The sequence below is a fragment of the Sorex fumeus genome, unplaced genomic scaffold (assembly GCF_029834395.1).
Source record: "Sorex fumeus unplaced genomic scaffold, SorFum_2.1 ptg000037l, whole genome shotgun sequence".
Lineage (NCBI taxonomy): Eukaryota > Metazoa > Chordata > Mammalia > Eulipotyphla > Soricidae > Sorex > Sorex fumeus.
In genome coordinates, this window is record NW_026606094.1 from 59,278,663 (window position 1) to 59,298,401 (window position 19,739).

The window sequence follows — 19,739 nt, forward strand, 5'->3', positions numbered from 1 at the left end:
ATCATTTTTCTCCAAACCAAGTACAACATGACTTGACCAGTGGAAAACGAATTCGGTCTATTCAAAGACAGGATTTCAGGAGGGATGTCTCTTAAAACACTAAATGCAAAGTTGTTTTGATATCTCTATTTTCAGATTAAAACACATAAACCAAGCAGGTCCTGTGAGCCAGAGTTTACAATCTCAGGTTTAGGAGGCGATACTACTATTCATATCCTGACTGGGCCCTTTACTTCCTGTCTGACTCTGAAAATCATTAAATCTCAATGGTTTCAACCTTTAAATGAAAATAAAAATTAGCACCCAACCTTATAGTACCCAACCTCACAGAATCCTTAGGAGAACTGACCCTCTCACCTGTATAACAGCAAAACTCCTTAAACACTATCACCACTTAATAGTAGCATATTAACAAGATAACAAATAATTATGATCAAAGAATTAAATTATTTAACTCTGCACTGATAGGGCCTACATTATGTTAGGACTTCAAGTTTTTTTTTTAATTTTAAGTAGAAAGTAATCCTTGCTGTGGCAGGGCAGATTAATTGTAGTGTGTGAAATAAATGGAGTAGAGAAATTTAGGGTCTTTTGTTACATTCAATTTACTCTCTCACATCAAAAACATACCCAGCCCAACATCTACAGTCTGCAACTGAAAAAATCAAATTATTCATGCAAGTTTTATAGAAAATAACACTGGACCATCCCGATGGTATTATATGGACAAGCTTCTTCAACTTCTCAGTTATAACACTTTCACTGACAAATTTTTATACAATTTCAGTTATATAGAAATAGATATATAACAGCAATACAAATCAAGTATTTACTAATAAAAACATTTTTATTTCAAGTCAGAGAGACAGTATTGAGCTAGGACACTTATCATACATATGGCAGCCCTAGTACCACACAAGGGCCTAAAACACTGCTGGATGTGACCCAACCCCAAATTTTAAACAAGATTTTTAATATTTACATGAGTATAATCCATAAAGAAGCTGGATTACAGAGAAATCTTTTGGGATTTATAGGGGCCTCTGAGAAATTCTTAGTGTTATCTAGGATGCTCTTTGACTCACAGCCTTTAAATGCTCGGAATAAGCAACATAATGCTACTCATACCAAGTGGTACTGGATGTTATACCTGGCGGTACCAAGAGGCCACATGGTACCAGGGATCAAATTTGGGGACTCTCTCATGCAAAGCATATACTCCTGTACTTTGATCTCTCTCCTTAGCCTTGTTTCCTACTGCTTCTAGTATAGTCTCAGCAGAAACATATTTGACTTCTTTTTACTCAATTAGACACACACTTTCTCATAATATCACCCAAGATGGCTCCAGTCTTTGCTCTCAGAATGGAAGAAATGATTTTAACTCTTCTGTTCTGCTTAAGCAACCCTTCCCCCTTTCCAGCCAACCAAGAATGCACTATTTAAATACCATCTTGGTCACTCTTTAACCTATCACTCAACATTTTATGACACAGCAGAAATAAAAAATAGAAATATAAGAGTTAGAAATCAAAACACAAAAGTTAGAACTCTAGATAGCAACATCAGTCTCATCTTGGCAGATGGAATAGATACTTAAGGTTGTGTATAATTTTTGTTTTGAGGCACATATATGATAATCCTTGGGTCATTTTCTGCCAAGGCAGATAAAATATAGATAGAATAGAGGGCATGAGAGGTAGAACAGCATTTTAGGACTTGCCTTGCATGAAGCTGGCCCTAGTTGATCCTTGTCACTATATAAATTCCCCTGAGCACAGATCCATGAGTGATTCTTGAGCACATAGATAGGTATAAGCCCTGAGCACTGCTAGCTGACCTCAAACACCAAGATAAAAAACAAACAAGATAGGTATAAAAGAAGTATTATCATTAGTTTACATGGGACTATATAGCCACTTATCTGGGATTCAAATAAAGTTTTGTGGCAAGGTCACCACATTTTTGCCTGTCTTCAGAAAGGGAAATGATAAACGGCCCTGAAGAGTTCACTCAGTTTCCTTTCCAAAGGGTGCTGCTAACAGGGTTGGCTACACCCTTCCTGTTGTCCCAGGTGCTAAAGTTTAAAATATCGAAGCACTTGGCATCCTGAAGATGTTCTCTGAGGTGGCTATAAAAAGATTGGTCTTAGATTTCACCAGTGTAGCAGCAGACACTTCTTCCATTATATACTACTTTCTCATGGGAGAATCTAATAGTGAGAGAATTTAATAGTGAATAGTGAGAGAATTCAATAATAAATCAACCCCCATGGCAACTCTTCTCTACTTTATATTAGGTGTAATTTTTTCCTCTTCCCTCTCTCAGAAGTAGGTCTTTAGTGGTTAAGTTATGTTCCAAGCTTTTAAGATGTGCCATTAGTTCTTCTTAATATTTATTCTGATGTTCACTGATATCCTTCTCTAAATTTGCTGGAATAAAAGTAAAATTTATAGTCAAATACAACTCAGACATGAATTATCAATTTTAATTTAAAGTACAAATAATTGCAAATAGTGGAGGAGTAGATCTTCTTGGGCTCCCAGAATGGCACAAATCTTCATTATTTTCTTTACAATGCTCTTCTATTAGCTATTGTTGGAGTCACTCATGAGAGTGTAGCCACCCATCATGGAAATTGCTAAAATCAGACCTCACCTGAGTTCAGGCAGTGAGAGTAGTGATCAATAAAATTAGTCAATAGGATTTCAAATAACAGCAATTTCCAAACTGCATATTTTATAATATATAAGTGACTGATCAGGTCTAAATAATATGCATTTCTTGCAAAAGTAGAGGCATTCAAACATAGTTCCAATGTCCTATCATAAAGAAAGAGCATTTGAGAAAGTTCCCTGAGCTTCTTGATGGACTCTGTCATGGACGTTATCAGGAAGTTATATTACACACTGCCTTTTATCCTATGATACTGCCAAATTAGTACATATATGTGTCTGGCTTCCCACCTAAGGTATATGAGGGTGACAGCATATATAAAAAAGACCAATTCATTGAGAAAGTGGACAACGGTTGCAAAGGCCACAGAGTGTAAAAGATCTGATGAGAGCTTACTTTTTATTTAGGAATTATGATGTCACTGCTGTCCTGAGAAAGGGTAGATTCTATAAAATTCTGAGGGCAAACGCTGGTTACAGGAAGGTGAAGAGTGGACAGAGACTTCTGTCTCTAACAATACTGGCAGGGTAAATATCCTGAAAAACTATCCCTCTGCAAAGATCCTAAAAGTAGTGATACAAAAATTGAAAACATATTTTAATGTGTGTTTAGAGAAAGTAAAAAAAGACTATCTGAGTTATGGGAGGCCAAGCCAAAGGTTCTGGGAAAAATGAACTAAAAAGATTTGTAAGCAGTAAAATCATTTGTTCACTCCAATATTCAAGAACTTTGGTTTTGACCTTAATACACTTAGATCTACATTTATGGGAGGATTGCATTCCAGTTCTGGGACTTGTAAAGAATTTCATCTCAGAGAATGTATGAATTAGAATATGCAATCTAAAAGTTTGGATTAAGAACTTTGTACTAAGAACAAACATTCCCTAGAGACTTCGTCAGCTTTAACAAGTTAGTCTTCCTATAAGGCAGGGTCCTATATGTTATTAAGATTTATCAGACTAGGTATGCTTCCCTAAGTATCAAAAGCAAATACTTTTTCTAGCCATCAAGTCTCAAAGAACTACCATAATCAAGTCAACTCTCAAACAGAGTGTTGATCTCTTCTCAGAATAAGAAAGTATGAAACAGTAAAAGATATAAGTACTAGGAATGCATATCTACAAAAACGAGCAACAAAAATCATACTTATCAAAAGATATTTCAACTGCATTCATAATTCCAATATACATTCATAATATTAGTGTGCAATATTTGAAATAAAAGCCCGAATAAGGAAGAAGTGACCACAAAGATACCCAGGCAGTTGATATAAAAATTAGAGACAGAGATATTTAGTATTGGATTTGAAATAACTTTTCAATAGTTATGTTTTACAGGCTCCTAAACATAACTAAAGAGATCAAAATGGCATATAGATATGAAACCACTTGCTTTAAAAGAGCACAAAGAGACAGAGACAAGAATATGAAAGATGAGAAAGATAAAGGACAGGTTGATAAAATGAAGCTTAAGTCAAATCAAAGTTCCAGAGAGAAATTGAGAGACAATTCTGGTGGGTGAAATGACTAGACATTCAAATTCCAGGTGACACACCTCCTCAGATTTAGGTTAAGAAGAGAAACAGGGTCCGGAGCAATAGCATAGCGAGTAGGGAATTTGCTTTGCACGCAGCTGACCTGGGTTTGATCCCCAGCATCCCATATGGTCCCCCGAGCACCGCCAGGAGTAATTCCTGAGTGCAGAGCCAGGAATAACCCCTGAGCATCGCTGGGTGCAACCCAAAAAGAAAAGAAAAAGAGAGAGAAACAGTCCTAATATTAACCAAACTCTGGAGTACAGATGTAAAATAGCTTTTAAAATTTGAGAAAAAAAAATAGATTGCTTTCAAACACAGATTATAAAAATTCAAATAATTTAATTCTAAATTACAATAGAAGCCAGACAACTTTAAGATCAAAGTTATAACAGAGCTATATAGTTCTTACAATTATATGCCACAATATATATTACTATAATTTCACCTTGGGAGAAAGTAAATTTCTATTGATATTAAACAAAATACTACAAAAGCAGTGTCTTGAAGCAACTGTACCAAAGTTTCCAGGGGTCATGAATCTGGGTACAGCTTAACCGGTTCTCTCTTCTGGGTTTCACAGGACTATGATCCTTCAGCTTGTTATTCACTGAGGAAGGATTCACATTCAAACGTGTTTATTAGCAGAATAAATTTTCCTGAGGAACTGTCACTGGCAGGCCAGATTATTTACTATTATCTAGAGGCTACCCTAGAAGGTACATGACTCTATAGATCACAATGTGCTGCTAAATTAAGAAGGAAAATCTCTTTATTTGTACAGTTATAGAAATGATATTTCACTTTTTCCACAGAAAGTAATGTAATCAAGAATTGTGTATCCATGACCTTGCCAGATAGGGTCCCACTAGGATGTCAACCATTACCTGTGTAATAGATGACTGAGAAAAGTATGTCATATGTTTGGCCCACTAAGCAAGGGAGAGAATTATGTAGACTTGATTCTGAAGGGTCACTATAGGATGTGTTAAGCATAGAAAGGTTAGAGCAAAACAAGATGGTCCTGAAACAGTAAATAAAGCAAAAGGAACATAAAAATAAAATTATACTAAGTCACTTGATAGAGTGCAGAAAAGATAGATGAATTTTAACCTATTAACCATGATCAGAGAGCACAAAATAGGATTGCAGAAATAAAACTAAGAAAATGACAAATACACAAATATTTTAAGTAAAAGCATTAAAAAGTTAAGGAACTATACTAAGATAAGAGCTTATGGTGAAAATTATTTCAGTTCAGGGATGCTACAAAATATCCCAACTATTAAAGTTCATAACTTAAATGATTATAGCAAAAATTATCAGCATATACACAAATGATAATGTGTGGTTTTGACATATTTCTTAGCAATTGATAAAATATATTATTTTACAATAAAATCAGTAAGATAAAAATGGCAGAAAACATAACATGCTTGAACTAATTATAATAGTAGAATAAAGTAGGAAACAGACATTATTTAAGCACACATGATATTTATTGCTATATAAATAAATAGAATCCAGGGAAAAAGCTATAAAGTTTTAATAAATATGAAATATTTGATATTTCATCCATTCATCTATGATGAGTCATATACATGGATCACACATTCAATAAAACTGTTGGAAGCCTGTAAAAGATTATGAAATAAAATCATGTTTAGAAATTTGAAAATAGTCCCAAATAATACAAAAACAAAGCATTAAAAAATTAAGTACAAAGAATGTTTACATATAAAAACTAACAGGTACAGAAAAAATTGTTCATAGATAAATTTATGTATTTTCTTTGTTCATTTTTGGTGCCACACCCAACTCTCCTTAGGGCTTACTCCTTGTTCTGTGTTTAGGAATCACTCCTTGTGGGACTAGGGGGACCAAGGGATGCCAAGGACCATAGTAGGGACCATAGTGAGTACAGGCAAGCATCTCATCTCTATTCTATTGTTCTACCTGAGAAATATATGGTTTTGTGTACATATTTTGGGACAACTGAAGTTAGTAAGTTAAATGTCCAATTCAATGTTGAAGGAAATGAAGGATAAAGTTGAAGATAAGGAGAAACAACAAACTGATAAGTCTTTGAAATTAAATGAATTTTAAGTATCTGATAAGATGGACCAATTAATAAAGATAGAAATGATATTGTCATATTAAAAGAAAACAGTTTCAGAAAAAACAAAGTCTAGAATGGAAGTAGAATGCTGTGGACAAATTTAGATTATAAATTACTACTTAAATTGGCACATTTCAAAAACATTTCTCACAATACTGATGAGAGAATTAGGAAAAACATGTGTTCTAGTGAAGATATTAAATTTTACCTAGGAGACAATTCAAGTTTGACAATTCTACAGGATATTTAACAAACAATTTTATTATAATACATTGTCCACAGAAGAAAAAATACTACTCTTTTACAATTTGGTGAGCTCACTGTAATTTAATTTGAAAACCTAATAATGAAAAGTTTCAAAAGGAAAATTATATAGTCTTAATATAGACAATACAAACTTATGAATATAGACAGTGCAAAATTCTTTATGACATACTTATAACCTGTTATTTGCAATGTATTAAAAACAGGAAAATTAGGCCGGCACAGCCATGGCCCCAGAGGCACACGGACCTAATTCAGAACCCAGCGGTTTGTGGCAGAAATGTGAATGGACTATGTGTTAAACTATGGCGACATGTCCCCACTGGGAGGGAAAGGGTGTCTGTCTCTTCCACCTCCCACCCCCACTCCCCCCGGCAGCATGGTGGCCACTGCCTCAGAGCTTATTGGACAGCCAGGTATGAGCCGGCAGTGGGTGATGGGGCAAAAGCAGCCCTCATGGGTTGGGGGTGGAACCGGGTATGTCCTTCACACCCTACCGAGGCCACGAGTTGCCCCCCACAAGCACTCTCTGGCATGGCCATGGTCACAGAGGCACATAAACCAATCTCGTAATTATCTGGCTCTTGGCAGAAATCCCTCCAGACTTAATTAGTGAAATACCAGAAATCCAAAATTGTGTGCCTGCTATCAAGGCCATGTGACATCACATGGTCTTCATAACCAGCAATAGAAAACAAATTATTTCACAATGCCTTTTCAGCAGTTCTGATTGTTGGGGGGAAATTCCAAATAATAATGGTGTATCTTTTGTTGAAATAATGAATGCAATCAAAGAAAAGAGAGCGTTAAGTAGAAATCATCTGCCTCACAGGCATGGGGATATATTGGGGTTCTTGGTGGTGAAAAATATGCACTGATGAAGGGATGGGTGCTTGATCATTGTATGACCGAGACTTAAACCTGAAAGCTTTGTAACTTTTCTCACGGTGATTCAATAAATAAATTTTAAAAATAAACAAATACTGGAAAGTTAAATTAAAAATAGAAATTACCATATGATCTGACACTTTTACATCTAGGTGTTTATCCAAAGAAACAAAAATACATACTCAAAAAATTATATACATACTTTCACATTACAGTATTGTTTACAATAGATAAGATATGGAAACAAGCCAAATGTTCATGAATCTCCATCAATAAATGAATGGATAGATATGTGAGATATGTATTTACTTATTCTTAAGGGCTGGTATTCAGGTTCTGTGCTTAGAAAACCATATGTAGTGCCAGGGATCAAACCAGACCATGTGTAAGGCAAGCATCTTAACCACTATAGAATATTCTCCAGTCTCACAATAGAATATTATTCATCCATAAATATAAAATTTTTGCAATTTGAGACAACAGAAAAATTATTAAATTGTGACACTGTGTCCTCCCATTGTTCATTGATTTGCTCGAGTGAATACCAGTAACATCTCCATTGTGAGACTTGTTGTTACTGTTTTTGGCATATTGAATATGCCATGGGGAGCTTGTCAGGCTCTGCCTGCAGGTGGGATACTCTGGGTAACTTGTGCGCTCACCAAGAGGGGAGGAGGAATTGAACCCAGGTTGACTGCATGCAAGGCAAACACCCTACCCACTGTGCTATAATTTCATGCTAAGAACTCAGTGAAGGACACATCACACATGGAATAAAAACAAAACCTCTGAAACCACAGATACAAAAATCAGATTGGTAATTGTCAGATTTGAAGCCGAAGGAGATATTGTTCAAAATGGATTAAGGTGATCAAAAGTGACAAAGTTTCAATTACAAAGATGTGGGCATACAATATATACAATATGGTAATTATAGTTAATAATATATAGTTGAAATTTGCTGAGATAATCTTAAAAATTCTCATCACAAGAGAAAATTTTGTAACTATGAGATTAAACTCCATTAAAATACACAAATTAAGATAAGATTATCCAAGAAATGCAGGCCTATTAACATTTTTAATTCTACGCAAATTAACATAAAATTTAAAAAATGCCTTGCTGGTTTGCAGATAATATAGATGCAGTACTCATATCAGAAACTATTACCAAAGTTAGAAGTTGTTTTAACTTTACCAAAATCTCATAAGGAATCATAATAAGCATCAAAAATGGCAAAACTAGTCTTTTTAAAGAGGGATCCTAAAACCTTGCTACTATAATCACACAGACACAATACTGAACTGAGTGGCTCAGAATACACAAGGACGTAAGTGAAATAATATTTTCATGATAGGAACATAACAGAAAAATTATGCATTATTTGCCAAAATGATTGTCTTCATAGAAAACCCAGAAGGAAAACATGAATTATACAAATTGCTAAAAGAGCTATGTGCAGTGAGAACAAAAGATCACTGCAAAAATTTTAAACAGCATGTCATTTGTATAACCAAATCTGGATGATTGTGAATCAGCTTAACAAAAGATAGCCATTTTATGGAGAAATATGCATTTTTGAAATATATTTTAGAAGTCCTAAATTGAGATGTTAATTTTTATGTATAATAAGATTCAACTCACTTATCCGAAAATTAATATGTGGAGTCATTGCCGTTTATTTTAAAATCTAAGCCAATTTTCCTAAATTTATTCTATTTTTTAAAGGTATAAACTGACTTGAGGTTCTGGTTTGTGTCTCGAAGGAAGTGATAGAGTACATAACTTGCAAGATCAATGGCCTCAGGATTCACTCCTGGCAAAGCTTCCCTCCACCTCCCCTCCCCTCCCCCAGAACGTCCCACACAATAGCAAAGAGCAAAATACACTAGAGGTAGATGATGAGTCAACAAGAACAAAACTAAAGTGTAAGTGATTTACTTAACAGATATTCTGACCTCTCTGGTATAGTGAACCAGCAGCAAAGAAGAAGGAACCCACATTAAAGCAAAACTTACAGCAGAATTCAGGAAGTTTCAGCGCTGATATTTGTAAGCCAAAGAACAATGCAATCATGAGTACTTTAAAGATCCTAAAATAAGGAATTTAACAACAAAGCCTAAGTTATAGATGCATTTGACTTTATTCACAATAAAAACGCTATCAAAGGACCCCCCCATACAACTAAGGAGGAAGCGTCAGATAGATAGCACAAGGATTAAGTGCTGTTACATACAATTTAAAATCCCCACTTTGACCTCACATGGTTCCTGCAGTCACCTCTGAGAGTGCCCCCACCACCACCACTGAGCACAGAGTTGGGAGTAGCCACCAAAGCTCTAAAATCAAAACAAGTTAAGAAAAAAACTTTAAAAAAAGAAAAGAATTTTAAAAAACACAAAAACATGACAGACCAAACTGAGTAGAAAAAATATTACAGTTGGAAAGACATGCTTGCAATTTATAACACTGAAAAAACAAAGGGTATCTAAGGACTTGTATGTTTTTCGATCACATCCAACAGTGCTCAGGAGCTATTCCTGGCTCATTACTTGGGGGCACTATGCAGTACTAGAGATCAAACCTCAGCTTCCTGCACGCAAAGCATGTGCTGCAGCCCATTGACCTCCTTTTTTTTTTTTAAAAAAAAAGTAAAACAAAAATCAGTCACACAATAAATACAAGAGGAAACACAAAGTATAATGCCCATACCGGAAAGCAATGTGATATCTTAAATCCACGTCACTTCAAAAAAATTTAACTATGACAATACACTAGACACCATTTACAAATCAAGAACGTGAGTGTTTAAACCAAAATAAAAAGTCTTAGAAGACATCATTTCATCCAACAAATTAAAGACTGGGCAAAATGAAAAATCAACCGTTCACTGGAGTCCTTTAAGGAGGGGCACATAGAAAGAAATGTACTTACCTTCCAGTGAGAGAAACAGACAGGAGGCAGAAACAGGGTCTTACCTTAGCAGAGACCCACAAGGAGATATGTCTGGAAGCAATAGGCGGTTAGGAAAACCTGAGCTGTCATCGCCTAATTGCTGAAGGCTCAGTGCAGATAATTCTAAGAATAAAATTTTCAGGGAGAAACCAGGCATCTCAGGAACCCTAAGTCCGTGAGCTTTATACCTAGGAGCGCAACTAGGTTTCTCTATTTTATATCAGAGAGCCCCCCCCCCCCCACCTCGTGCTCCTGGGAAAAGGAGGAGAAAAGGGATGATTTTGAAGTACACCAGAACACCTGTGTTGTTAACGTGGCCTGATCGCAGTGGAAACTAGTTAACAGAGCCTGATTTGTGGTTTTATTGAAACTGAACTGGGAAGGTAGCTGGAAAGAGGAAATCCCACGTCAGTACCTTCTACGTGGAAAAGAGAAAGAGCCAATTCAAGTTCTGTCATCCTGTTTCACCTCAAGGGGCGAAAACGGCAGTATTTATGAAGTCATAGTTCAGCAGCAGGTTCACTAAACACTGAGCCTTACTCACGGAACTCCAGGCCCATCTCCTTCCGCATAGATTGCCACCACCTTTCTAAAGGCCTATTTATGCAGTTCCTTTTACCTGGTACAATGTATCCGTCTATTAAGAAAAATTCACAAGGCATGTGTCAAGACAAAAACCAGGATTAGAGGTGGCAAACTACGTATATCAGAATTAGAACTGGCTTGGAGTTTGGTAATGTGAAACAAGTGTGATTATTATGCTAAGATCTCAAAGAGGTAAAGTAGAACGCATGCTAGAATGGCTGGACAGTGAAAGCAGCAAGCTGAAAATCCTCAAATGCATATTTAAAAGCCAAAAATACTAGCAAGAGAAGTGCAGAATGTCTTTAATGAATCTATTAGTAGAATGGATACAATGGAGCAAAAAAAAAAAAAAAAAGCTCTGTGCTAGACATTTTTTTTTTCATTTTGTGTCACACCCAGTGATGCTCAGAGGTTCCTCCTCCTGGCTCTGCACTCAGGAATTACTCCTGGTAGTACTTGGGGAACCATACAGGATGCTGGGAATTGAATCCGGGTCAGTCATGTGAAAGGAAAATGCCCACCCCTCTATACTATTGATCCAGTGTGCTAAACAGTTTATTTTAAAAATTCACAGAAATAAACAACCCATAGAAAGCAAACAACTGAAAAAGAAATACTACCCATACCAGGATTGCTAAGCATTAAAAGTTACATTCTGGATAGAGGTGGGAAGTCTGGGGCCAGGGGCTCATGTAGTACATAACTAAGAACCAGAATTGGATCCCTGGCATTTTCACCGTCTACTGAATCCCTTTGGTGGACCCTACTGGCATCCAGCAGTGTTACTCTGAAAATCCTAATGTTAAATTGTCAAACTTGGTTAAATCATATCACCAAAAGTGTCCTCTAGCCCCCCTGAGCACTACTTGGGAGCCACCCAGAATTATTATATTTGATTAATAATTCAATCAATAGGCCAATAAAATTAAAGTCATATTAACAAATGTCATAATGAAAAGCACTTGTCAAACCCTATTTGACAAGATGTCATTCAGTAAAGGATTTGTCAGCACCTATTCATGATAAAAACTCTTAGTAAACCAGGGAACTTTCACAATCTGCTAAACAATCTGCTAGACCTACAAATAACATGATACTTAGTGTTGAGAAATAAATGTAGAATGCAAAGCTATAAGACTCCTATATGTAACTTAGGAGAAAATGTTGATGATTTGGAATATAAGATCACTTTTTTAGATTTATCAACAAGACACAATCTATAACATTAATCACTGATAAGCTGTATTACATTAAAATGAAAAACTTCTGCTCTGCAAAAGAAAGTCAAGAGAACTGGTAAAAAAAAAAATATCTCCTGGCGGGGCTGGAGAGATAGCACAATGGGTAGGGCATTTGACTTGCACGCGGCTGACCCGGGTTTGATTCCCGCATCCCATATAGTCCCCTGTTGCATCGGCAGGTGTGACCCAAAAATCAATATATATATATATATATATATATATATATCCTGGGGTAGAGAGATGGCACAGTGATAGGGTGCTTGTCTTAAACCTGCTGACCTAGGTTTGATCTGGTTCACCCCATATGGTTCCCTGGGTCCTCCGAAAATGAACCCTGAGCACCCTTCATGTGACTAAAAAACAGAGAACAAATCATTTTCTGAGACAAAATACTTGCAAAACACATCTGATCACTGCCTATTAACCAAAATATTAAAAAAAACTGTTGCGGAAGTGAGGGAGGCAATCACCTCTGTATATACCATCTAGGTGTTTCTTGTAAGAGATGATTTGATGGGTCTTTCTTTGGTAATATTTTGTAACCAATCAGGTGAGTCAAGAGCTTAGGGACCTCATTTACATAAATTGTAACCAATCAGGCAACAGAAACAGCTTGAGGAGGGCGTGGATATGTAGACATAAGCACACGTCATGAGTTGCTAGGAAAGAGTTATTGAAGTTGCTGTCCTGAACATGGTGTTGCTGTTGGACTCCGAACTGGACATGAAGAGCTGTAACACTGAAAATATCTGGTGGCCAGTGTGCCATTCCACTAGAAACAGAAGATAGCTCTTTGCCCTTAACAGAACTCTTAGAACTCAGCACTAATAACACTATTTCAAAGTGGGCTAAATGATCTAATAAGAGACCTCACCAAAGAACATTTATTGATACCAAATAAGTATGAATGGTGACATATCAGAGAAACACAGACTAAAAGGCAACGAGAAACCATGTCAAACCTATTAAAATGGTTAAAAATCAGAACATGGCAATATCAAACAGTTATTAGCATGTGTAGAAACAGGAACTTTCAAGAACTGCTGGTGAAAACTCAAAATGGTATAGCCACTTTGAAAACAGTTTGCTGTTTCCTTACAAAATTAATAACATTCATTCCGTACAATCTATTTATTTTACAATCATGCTCCTTGTTATTCTAATTAGAAATAATTAGAACTTATTTCTTTGCTAAAATCTGTCTGCCAATGCTTATAGCATCTTTATTCATAATTGCCAATAACTTTTGAGGCAGCTAAGATGTCTTTTAGTAGTTGAATGGATGCTATATCCAGAGGATAAGTTTTTTTTTCCTTCAAGCACAGAAAAGAAATGATCAATAAAACCATAAAAATAACCTGGAGAAATACTAAGTTTATATTCCCAAATGAAAGCAGCCAATCAATTTCTGATTGAAACTCTATTATTTGATAAAAAGCAAAAGTAATTAGACAGTAATGCCTGGGGTTAGGGTAATGGAGGGATAAATAAATGTAGCAAAGAGAAGTTTTAGAGCAGCAAAATACTCTATGACGTCATGCATAGTGACAAATTGATGATGCATGTCATTGTATATATGCTCAAATACACAGAACTATATCAAGAAAAAAACATAATATAAACTAAAAACTGGATAATCAATTTGTATAATTGGTTTGTCTTCTGTAACAGATATACCACTTGGTAGTGGGTATTAATGAGGAAGGCTGTACATGATGGGGGCAGGGGTATATGTAAAATCTCTGTACCTTCTTCTATCTTTTGCTATGAGCCTAAACCTGACCTTAAAAATTGCTTTATAAAAACCTTTCTTTTAAAAGACACATTGATGTTACATATCTCACACTTGCATTTTTCCTTCTTATACAATAAATTTGAGAATTTGAAAAAAATGAAACATTATTTTGAAACATTTATACACTAATGGTAGTGACTGAGGCAATAATTTCAAAAATAAATTGACATCATGTAGTTACTATGGAGATACTTATACTACTGGAACTATGGACTCCTTTTCTTCTCTCCTGGAGAAATTTTTACATATGTCTTACGAAGACATGTTCAAGAAAATTTGGAACAGAGCTCATGCAGATTAAGTAGTAACATATCTGCATAGTCAAATACTGTTAACCTATAAATTCTGGTAATTTCATTAGATTTCTTAAAAATAGCAATAATTAGAAAAACCATCCTTTTATAAGCTATTTCCACTATTGGTGACACTATAAACCACAACTTCTTGCTTAGTGATGGAAGTTTTGCTAAGGGCAAGCAAAAACAACAAATAGTCAAACAAGTGAGGAACTGGGGAGATAGAAAAGTTCACTGGTTTCTTTCTGGAATCTTTCTGGAAGAAAAGAGAAAGGAAAGCTGGGATAGAAGACAAAAAACATAACTGGTTTTTATCTGAGAGAAACTTGGGTATGTCACTATACTGTACAGGATGGTCTTACTATAAGAAGAGGTAATTGATGGATCAGGTGGCCAGGGAGAGAAGAGCAAATAAGAAACAGATGGGGGTTAGAGAAAACAGTTCTCAACACAGCGGGTGTCTCTCTTCTCACTAAAGTGAAGGAGACAGTTTATGATACATGTAAATGTTGGCCGGAGGAGGTCAAGAAGTCAAGGCAGTGCTGAATTATTTTTTTCTCATGCTGTTGGTAGAACAGCAGCCAGGGAGGTGAGCAGAAGTTTAAATTGATTTAAATTAAATTAAATCAATTCAAATTAAATTGATTCCTGTAAGGCTGGAGAGAAAATGATTACAGAGAAGCATTAGGGTCTGCATCAAGTGGGAGACCATCAATATGTCATCACATCCATTTCTTATTTCTCTCCAGCTGTGCAAAAATACTTAGGCAAAGTAAGAGTCAAGGAAATATCTGAAATGAGGTAACCTTTATTTTGTTCACAGCACGTGCTGCAATAGGCAATTCCGGGGCTCAAGAGATTTTGTTAATAAGCCTTTGGTATTTAGATAGACAAAGTCAAGGAAGACAAGAAGGACGGAAAGAGTGAGAGTTGAAAAATAGTGTGATATGTTGGTGGTTGACGTAGTCAAATAAACTGGCATACTAAAAATAAATGATTGAGATTAAAGTGAGGATGATAAAAAAAAAAATAATCACAAGTTTACGAGTCCAGAGACAGAAGAAGGTTCTCATCTGATAAAGTCCAAGGGTGGGTGTGTTGTAGGTATTGGAGAGGTTTGTTGCAGCTGATGCCTGGAATGGAAGTAATCAGGGAACAATGAAGTGAGTTTACTGGAGGAGGCTTTTGCACTGGCATTGAAATTGATCTGGAAAAAGTGGGCAAGAAAAAAATTTTTGAGAGTGCTGAAGTCCTTGATAAATGTGGAATGGTAGCAAGGAATGTTGAAGTGCAGTGAGAAAAATGATAGAAAATATACTTCCATAGTCCAAGTAACACATACTATGAATTCAACAAAGCAAGTCTTGTTAAATAGTGTTGCAAAATAAAGTTCTAAGAAATCAAGTTTATCTTCAGTACTGAATTTTAAGAAACCTGAAAGGATTAGTAATAGTATCAGCAAATCTGCAACAGATGTTGCCCCAAGCAAGGTCCTGGATAAAACTGTATTTTGATATACAGCTAATGAAAAGAGGTCATAACTTTGGTATGATTTTGCAAATTTTATACTTGCTTTTTAATCTTTAGTGTGTAATTTTCCTTAAATTTCATAAATAGCTATGAACTTAGATTTAAGAGATCCCATATTTTACACAAAATAATAGAGAATTTGAAAGTATAAATTTCACTTTGTTCAATAGAAGTATTTTTCATTAAATAATCTTCCACAGCCTTAAGAATATTCCTAGAAGGTATTACAAAGTTTTAGATAATATATAATAAGTAGTGGTCTAATAGTGTATGTGATAAATAAGTCTACAAACCCAAATTATTCCATGATGTTATAATAATAATTAGTATGTTAGATATCCTGGAAAACTAAAAGATAAATAAGGACTAAATAGAACATATCCAATTTCCTCATAGATAGATGTATATAATAAAATATGTAAAACATAATATTTTGTCTCAATATCCTAAATGCAATATGAAAAACAGAGTTTAAGAGAGAGATAGAAATTAACAATTAATTGATATAAAATTCGGACAGAGGGGCTGGAGAGATAGCACAGCCGGTAGGGCATTTGCCTTGCATGCGGCTGACCCGTGTTTGATTCCCAGCATCCCATATGGTCCCCTGAGCACCGCCAGGAGTAACTCCTGAGTGCAGAGCCAGGAGTAACCCCTGTGCATCGCCGGGTTTGACCCAAAAAGAAAAAATAATTCGGAAAGAAATCAGTTCTTTGGCCAATACATTTGTCCCCTTTCTATGGCCCTGTATTTAAGAACTCTATACATTACAGTAACTTAATTTGATACCTTGGGTTTTACACACAGCAAAATGATTTTGAAATTAGAGCTTAAATTTTATTATAGAGGTATGGACTTTAATTGAACTAACAAGAATGAAGGGAATTACATTTCATGTGGAAGAGCAATTGTTTTATTAGAGTAATAAGATCCAGAGCTATAAGTCACATTAGTTGAGAGAGAGATTTATATTCATTCAGTCTTCTACATAAAATATTTAGCTGATCTTCCTTTTCCCAAAAACAATCACCATATTTTCATTAATAGAGTGATTCAAATGTTCAATGATGTTACAATATTATAAGCAATGTAAAAACCTTAATGCTAAAACACTGGATTTCAAGTTATCTATCACCCAAAAAGTGTATTTACTAACTAACAAAACCCTTTGGATTGGGAGGGCTGGCTCCCAATAATAAATGGAGGCATGGCTAAGCAGGTCAATTGTTCTGACTTTCCTTAATGACCATATAAATACAGAAATGTCTTTTTCTCCTTTCTTCCCAAATTAAAGATTTGGAGGTAGGATTAAGAGCAGAATTTAGAATGCCAATCCCACAAAAATGTTATGGTTTGAGTTTATTTAATTTTGGTAAGCTGTTTCAAAGATCTGAGTTGGTATTTGGTTTTATTTTGGATGAACAGCAAAATTTAAACTAGTAAAACTCATCAGTTTTTTTGGAGTTGCTTCAAATAAATTTTATTGAAAAATTTAAAAATAATATAAAATATAATTTTATGACAAAATATTGTATATCCAATTTTATCTATAATATGAACTTTATCTCTGCATTCCTATCTTCTTCCAAGAATGAAAATAAACTCTAATCACTTCTTCCAGCTAAAACAAACATCAATCTAATATCTGTTCCTCAGAACCCTCTTCATAATGGAAGAAAAATAAATGAATATCTTTGAAACAAATCTATGTAGCTCTCTTTTCTCTTATTTAAAATTAACTCCTAAAATTTGGATGCAAGAAAATTATCTCCATGATATTATACAATCACACTGTCCTCCCGTTGTTCATCGATTTGCTCGAGTGGGCCCAGTAACGTCTCCATTGTGAGACTTCTTGTTACTGTGTTTGGCATATTGAATACTCTCGGTAGCTTGCCAGGCTCTCCAAGAGGGGCGGAGGAATCGAACCTGGCTCAGCCAGGCTGGCTGTGCGCAAGGCAAATGCCCTACCGCTGTGCTATCACTCCAGCACGATATTATACAATAATGGTCAATAAATATTAATCATTATGTACTTGATGTTACAATTGGAAAACTGTGTGTAATAGGTCATTTAGAGAGTTTTTTCTCAGTGAATTATAAAGCTCTTCAAGATGCTTACCTACTTCATAAATTAACACAAAATCATTACATTCAATAGCACTATATTGATTTTCTTTAGAAATCTTCAAATATTAGAAAGCTATAATGCTCACAGTGATTGAATGGTGGCTTGCCTAAATTTTATTTTTACCAGAAACTCCAAATTTTATCACTGATAACAATTAATGCCAATTGTTTTCCTTGAATCTACAGGCTAACTGTGATCGTTTGTAAGAAAATGTTTATTTAATATCCAGATCAGAATAGCTATTGCTCTTTGTCATTCTTTCATATTAAAGTGGTGTTCCATGAAAAAATAATAAAACTTTAGAACTAAATACTTGTCCTTAAAGAAATTATCATTAAAAATATAAAATAGGGCCTGAGCAATAGTACAGCAAATAGAGTCTTTGCCTTGTATGCAACTGACCCAGGTTCAATCCCTGGCAATCCATATGGTCCCCTGAGCCCACCCAGAGTGATTCCTGAGCACAGAGCGAGAAATAGGCCCTGAGCACTGCAAAATGTGGCCCCAAAAGAATATACATATAATTAAAAATGCAAATTAATCTTATGCAGTGTGCAATTACATTTCCTTAGGAAATTAATTTAAACCTTTTCAGAAATGACATAAGATTTTTCATGTGTCTATAGGCAATTATTCACATATATTCTGTATTGAACACTACTCATATTTTTATTATACTCTCCTCATATATTTTTATGTTTCCTAAAAACGTTTGATTGTTATATATGCCATTTTGAATCATTTTCTTTTCCTTTATAGAACATATTTTAACTTATAGAACTAATAGAGTTCACAGAAGAGTAGAGAGAAATATGAAGGAAACATTAAAGTCTTTCATAATCCAACCACTAAAATCCAGCTGTTGCCAACGTTTTTTTCATTCTTTGCCTTGTGTAATGTTCCATAATAGAGTCAATATTGTATATTCAGTGTTCTGCTTCTTTTATTGGTTCAACACCCTATCATGAGCACTTTTTGTACATTGTTAAGTATACTTTCCACATCACTCCCTCTTAAGACTCCCTACACCACTCACAAGAAATTAAAATGAACTAAAATCAAAAACATACAGTAATATATCCATATAAATAATAGAGAACTAAAAATTATAGGGTAATGCTGGAGAATATGACTAAGTTTATATGTATGCTGTAGAAGGTCACTCAGGGCTCAGTTGTCAGGAAAGTGCAGTAAAGATACAGAGTTATGCCTCCATAAGAGAACAGGCATGTAAACCAAAGAGCAAAGAAAACAGTGAATTAAGGAACGAATGTATAGAGGCATTAAGTGGCAGGCCTGCATTAAGGCCATCTGGGTTTGGGAAAGGATTATCTAAAGAAAACAGCATGATTGCATCACTTGGAATATTTACCCACCATTCATCTGACAAAGGGGTAATACTCATGATAGAAAAAGCACTTGTAAACCTTAACAACAAAAAAACAACCCCATCAAAATATGAAAAGAGATGGAAAGTTCCTTAAGAAAGACAAACATATAGGCAGCAGTTATGAAAAAAATGCTTGGCATCACTTGTCATCAGGGAAATGCAAATCAAAACAGCAATGGTATATCACCTTATTGTAGTGAGCCTGGCACACATCATAAACAAAAATAACCACCATTGTTGGAATTGATGTGGGAAGAAGGGAACCCTCATTAGTGTGGTGGGAATGTTAACTGGTTCAACCTCTTTGGAAAACTCTATGATAGTTCTCAACAAAC